Source organism: Triticum dicoccoides, chromosome 3A (assembly GCF_002162155.2).
Source record: "Triticum dicoccoides isolate Atlit2015 ecotype Zavitan chromosome 3A, WEW_v2.0, whole genome shotgun sequence".
Classification (NCBI taxonomy): Eukaryota; Viridiplantae; Streptophyta; class Magnoliopsida; order Poales; family Poaceae; genus Triticum; species Triticum dicoccoides.
The window spans coordinates 586021633-586028485 of record NC_041384.1 but is presented as its reverse complement, the minus strand read 5'-3'; positions in this window follow the sequence as shown (position 1 = coordinate 586028485).

Genomic DNA, 6853 nt, shown 5'->3' with positions numbered 1-6853 from the left:
TCGGAGATGTCGATGGGAAACGACACCTATGGGGTCACTGGGATCCCTTTTACGGTTGGCGGATGCGGGGTTGTGCGAAGAGTGGGTCTGGCGGTCAGCACACAAATCGTTTACCCAGGTTCGGGCCGCGGAGACGCGTAAAACCCTAGTCCTGCTTGTATGTGTATTTAGGTGTTCTTGTGTTCTTGAACTAGCTGCAGTGGCTCTCTAGTCCAAAAAAATCTGAATCCCTCTCCAATACGCCCCGGGCCTCCTTTTATAGACAAAAAGGGGGTTGCCACAGTGGCACACAGGAGGTGGAAAGGTGTACAGGGGCTGAGTCTATCCCCTGGCATCGTTGGACAAACACATTTAATGTGCTGCCGATGTGCCCCTCTTGCTTTATTGGGGATGGCAAAGAAGCTCGTCCCAGCTGTCGTTGCCTCGCCTGGCTCCGATGCGTGTCCAAGCTGACGAGGCGTTCTAGCGCCACGTTGGCTGGCCGCTGGGCTGGCGTGGTGGTGGAGCCTTCATGAAGATCTGCATGCCACCATGTAGGTGCTTGCTGAGTTGGTGTAGAGGCCGCGTGCTACCACACAGATGCCTGCTCAGTTGGTCGAGGTGGCAGCTGTATGGGAGCGGCGGTGGAGTCTTTGGCAGACGTGGGCCTGGCTGCTGCCCTGTAGGCATCCTCGGCAAGGGTCTTGCCGAGGGCCCGACAAGGGTCTTGCTGCAGCACCACGGTCGTCCCCGGGAAGGATCTTGCCAGGGTTCTCGTGGATTTCCTTGACAAGGATCTCGCCAAGGGTCGTCGTCTTCTGGCTTCCATCTGATCTGGCGTGTCTATGAGCTCTACAAAGATCTGCATGCCACCACGGAGGTGCCTCCCGAGCCTCGGTTCCAATATGGCGTAGGAACCCCTTAGGCTCAAGGGTGCCACGCTCTGCTGGCATCAGGCAAGCTGCCCCGGCAAGGATCTTGCCGAGGCTACAGAAGCCACCCCGGCAAGAGTCTTGCCGGGGGAGTCCACCTCGCCCTATTGCTCTCTTTGTGTAACATCCCAAATTTTCAATTTGGAATGTTATACAATAGATCATCATTGCATATCATATTTTATTGCATTTTGGTTGATCCTAGAAATTTCACGCAACTCAAGGACCCTTGGAGAGAGTTGGGGATTTCATTAGTTTCATATTTGAGTTCTCTCAAATTTTGAAAATAGGGTCATTTGATTTTATTTATTTTATCTTCAATTACTTCTATTATAAAAGTACGAGAGAGGGAATAAAATGACTTTCCCAAAATAAAGAAATATTGAGGATTTAATAAAAAAAATCAAATAAGATTTTTGGGTTTTATTTGCTATTTTATTTGAATTTAGGAAAAATGCGCGTTTTTAAAAATTGCATTTAGGCCCCAAATAAATGTTCATCCTGTGCGGCTTGATTTTAGAAGCCGGGGAAAATTTATTTCAGGATTTTTGGAGTCCATTTAGTATTCCTTTTGTTTTTTTCTGAGCGTAATTTTTTTTAAAGTCTGAACCGACCTACGGGCAGTATCCGGCGAGGACTCCCTGGCCGAGGCTTTTAACTAGCGCCGCCCCGAGGCCCGAATAGACCAACCGCGCCCCGCCCCAAACCCTAACCCTAGCCGCGCTGCGCCGCTGCCGTCGCGCCGCCCCGCCGCGCCACCGGCCGCCGCCGTCGTTCACCGGAGCCGCCGAGGTAGCCGCTGTTGCCTCGGTTTTCGCGAAGAAAACCGATCAGTTTTTAAAAAAAACTTAGATCTGTTTTTTTGTTAGATTGGTTTTTTCGGTTTAGTTAATTAGCGAGCGTTCGCTCGTTCGTTCGTTTTAACGAACGCGTTCATCGTTTAGATCCAGATAACGAATGTTCGTTCGTTAATCTGTTCGTTGTTTTCTATTTCTCGGATTAAATCCGCGATTTTTCCGATCGCGATTCCTGATCCGATTTTCGTTCTAGTATAACTTTTCGCTCGTTTATCGGAATCAGGCGATTCAAGCGCCTGGAGTTTCGTCTCGAAACCCTCTTTCCTTTTAACCCACTCAAACAAGTTTTTGCCTCTTTAAAAATTGCCCTAGATCCAGAATAGTAAACGGAGGCTGTTTCTTTTGCCGTTTGTCATTCGTTGCTTCGTTCGATTTGGTTCTTTTTGCCAACCGGAGTTCTTAAGTTGAACTTTTTGGTTAGATCTCTTATTTGAGTTTTACCTGTGCATTAGTTGAGTACTTATTGTATGCTTGTTTGTTTGCGATAGAGTACCTGGAGTGCGCCGCTTGCTATTTCAAATTGCTAGGTTTCCCGGATCATCAGCAAGGCAAGTAACACTTTGATCATACTTCCTTTTACCCAATTTTATTGCATTAGATCAATCCTCACACATTGCATGTTTAGTATCTAATTAAATTGTGGGTTCTGGGAAGTAGATGAGATAGTACCTATCACCTGTTTTATTATCAAACCTTTGGGAGTTACTTCTACGTTTGCTTGTTATGCCATGCTATGCTAGTAGACGTGGATTGGCTGAGTGTATCCATGACAGATGTGAGATTGTTAAATTAATGGTTTATCTAAGGTGGCAACTTAACTACACATCTGGGTGGATTGAGGCACCTGGGTATTCGAGCAATTGCCTGTTTTCTTTTGGACCGCCACCCAGGCTCAAAGGGATCATGAGATTATTCATACTAGAAACTTCCGTGTGCAGCCACAAGCTACTATGGGCTCTAGCATAGTTGAGTAAGTCGTGCGAACTCTTACAGTGGTAGACTAGCAGATGTAGGGGAAACTAGGTGTAACGGTCCACCCGATCGTAAGGTGCTAGCGGTTCTGAAAAACTATGTCTCGGTCATCCGTTTCTCAAACACCAGGTAGTGCAAGAATCCCAACGGAGGAGATCGAGTCTTGTGGGGAAAAGTGCGCAAACCTCTACAGAGTGTATAAACTAATCATGGTTAGCCGTGTCTCCGGTTATGGACATCTTGAGTATCTAGCACTTGGATTATCATGTGAATCTCATCATGTTACTCTAAATTAATTTTGTTGGGTTTTAATGATGTTTCTTAATTGGGATTGAGAATGTTGTCAACCATTCTCAATGTTTAACAACTACCATGATAGTTAAATAAAATTTATTCCTTTGCAGTAGGGAAAAATTGGCTTTACGCAAAACTGTAACCATAGAGCTTTCCACCAGCCAAATATGCATATAGTATAGTCTTATTCTTTCATTGCTCTCTATGTGTTACATTGCCAGCATATTCCATGTGCTGACCCGTTTCGGGCTGCAACGTTCATGTTGCAGACTTTTCAGACGACGAATAAGGTGCCTTTAGGTCGTGGTTCTATACTCAGTGATGCCGTTGGAGTTGATGGACTCACTTATCTTCCAAGCCTTCCGCTGTTATCGCTATTAGATGGCCTTAATCCATATTTATTGTAATAAGTTCTCTTTTGAGACACTCGATGTAATAAGTGTGTGATTGCTAGTCTGTTATAAATCCTTCAAGTATTGTGTGGTGTCAGCATTACTGATCCAGGGATGACACCTGAGCATAGAGATTGGACCGTTTGAGGTCTGATCACTACACTTTGCGTCTCTGGTCTTGGTGTTGCTCTGGCATCCCTCCCCTGCCCTGCTTAGTGTGGCCATGGGCGTGGCTCTGACTGCTCATGCACAAGTTTAAGGGGTGCAAAAGGAGAGCCCCTACTTTTGTACACTGACACAGTGATTTGCAGAGGTGCCAGAGCTCAAGTTTTAAAACAGAGATAAATGATATTTTAGGACATGCACCCTTCTCATTTACTTCACAATCATCAGTTATCAATATCTCCCATGCTAAACACGCTAGTGGAGGTTCCCAGGCGATAAAAGTAAAGGTTTACTCCCCCTCGACCAACAATCACATTCCACGGCTTGTCAGAAACAATGGGTGCCGTCCAAACCAACAACAGTCCCAGGGGAGTTTTGTTTAATTATTTGTATTTTTGAGTTCGAGACTGGGAATCCCTATTACCGCCCTTTTATCGTGCGATGGTGAGTGAATAAACACTCGACCTGAGAATAACCTGCTTAGCATGGAAGATACTGACTACCTCCTGTCGTTCCATGAATGTTCCAGGCACACAAAATGGATATATATATTTTTAGAAGTTTTCTAGAGGTGGCACATGCAAATTTACTTAGGATGGCAGGGTAATACCGCATATAGGTAGGTATGGTGGACTCATCTGGAATAACTTTGGGTTCAAGGTTTTTGATGTACAAGCAGAATTCCCACTTAGTACAGGCGAAGGCTAGCAAGTAGATTGAGAAGCGGCCAGCTAGAGAGCAACAATGATCATGAGCATGCATTATGCATAAGTAACATTGGACACTAGCATGAGTAGGATATGAACACCATGAACATAAATATCATAGAGGCTATGTTGGTTTTGATTCAACTACATGAATGAACATGTGCCAAGTCAAGCCACTCGAACATTCAAAGGAGGATACCATATCATCATACTACATCACAATCATTTTAACACAATGTTGATATACAAGATAAATCATTATTCACTCCCAGCTACTTATGCATGGCATGCGAACTATAATCTCTAATAGTCATTGCAAACATGTTTAATCATAAGGGGTTGAATCATGGGTACTAGGTTGAACATATTTACACAGACAGAACAAGTCGAGTTCATACCAGTTTCTCTCTGCCACGGCCAGTTCATCGAATATCGTCATTATTGCCTTTCACTTGCACGACCGAACGATGTGAAAATGATAATAGTGCAAGAGTGCCATGGACTAAGCTGGAACCTATAAACATTTTATTCAATAGGAGAAGACAAGGTAAACACACTGAAATATTTTTGGAGTTATTCATATGGGAGCCGCTCAACATTTTCATCGTGGTCTTCTCCTTTGCACAACTCGAATAAAAAGAAAAGAAATTCAGAGAAAGACACTGAAATATTTTTGGAGTTTTTGATTTTCTTGAACAAGCAAGTAAAAGGGAGAAGCAAAAACGCAAAAAACTGTTTACATGGGAAAGCTCCCAAGAAGCAAGAGAAGAACAAGGAAATCTTTTTGGATTTTCTTTTTAATATTACTACTAAGCAAGCATGGAAAGTAAACTAGCTACAACTATTTTTTTTGTTTTTCTAAAGTTTTTTCAAACACACAAGAAAGCAAGAAATAAAATAAAATTTAAACATGGATGATACAATGAAAAAGTGTGAACACCGACAAGATGAATAAGCGGACATGAATGTAATTGTCGGTGAGAAACACGTATTCCCCCAAGCTTAGGCTTTTGGCCTAACTTGGTAGTCGATCATTAGTCTGGATGATAGTAGGGGTACTGAGGAGCGGGCATCCACTAATCCCACCGTGGAGGCTCCTCCTCTGCCTCTGCAGCAGCCTGAGCGTTCCAATAGGCGATGATGTCGGCAGGCATGATCCTATATCCGCCACTGGAAACATAATCAAACAAAGTAGGAGCAGGCAATGGAATAATATCACGAGTTTCAATGCTAAAAGCTAGGTTATAAGGAATAGGAATATCAGGGGATTTATCATCAGTAAAATGGTGGTGATCCATGGCAGCACGGTCTAGGTAAACCTTGGTCAGAGGATAATCATGAGGGCGTATCTCAACCTCAAAGTGAGCCGCCAAATGAGTAGCATAAAGCCCACCATGAATTTTACCCTTGGATTTATTAATGTGGAGGCAACGAGCCACAATAGCTCCCAAGCTATAAGTGTTGTCGCCCTCTAATTCACAACGCAAAACAACAAGGTCTGGTGAGCTGAGCGCTCCCACCTTCTCCCTAGCAAGCAAGCATTTTGCAATCAAAAGAGCAAAGTAATGAACAGCAGGAAAGTGAAGCCAGCGGCAGTGATAGTTGACACCCCTCTCTCATCTCCCACTGTAAAAGTGCGGTAAAAAGCCTCAAACTCAGTCGGCCTAGGCTCGGCCAAGCTCCCATCAGAAGGGATCGTGCATATGTTACAAAATTCAGTAAGTGGTATCTAATGGTTTTCAGCATATAAATCAAAGCTCACTTCAGGAGGATTATTCCTAGGCAGGAAAGTAAAGCTCTGAACAAAGATGTTTGTGAGGATTTGGTGTTGTTCACGCTCATATGCGATGAAGTCGGTGAGGCCGGCATTAGCAGCATATTGCATGAACTCCTGAAGGATTCCATCCTATTCCAGGAACGGGGTGTGCGGCCATTCGCACCGCCGTACCTCCGCCGACCTCCGAGGATGGAGAACACTATCAGATGACTCCCCAATAACACCCTTGGAGTTCTTCTTAGAGCCAAACTTCCTAAATATATTCATGGTTTCCTATGAACAAAATTCTGAAATTTATTAGCCCACAAAAGTTTCTCAAAAAAAACTTCACAAAAATGATACCAACTACTCATAGGGATACATAGAGACCATAGCAAGCATTCAAACTACTTAGAACACTAAGAATTCAACATGCAAGCTCATCTACAGCAGCACCGAGAGTAGCTAATTATTCAAAATATAAACCACTAAAACAAAAACTAATTGCACAAACGGTGGAGTGACATACCAAGCAACAATCCCCCAAAACAGTTTTGAAAACAGAGCTTCGAGCAAAGAGATCGAAATCTGCGGGTTTGAGAGCAAGAACACGGGAGAGAGAGAGCAATGGATTTTTTTTCTGGAGATAGGTGCTGATGTGGTATGAAGAGATAAGTGAGGGGGCCCACGTGGGGACCACAACCCACCAAGGCACCCCTGGGGGTCCTGGCGCACCCAGGTGGGTTGTGCCCACCTGGTGCACCTCCCTCTGATGTTATTTGCACCAAAAATTCTTAAA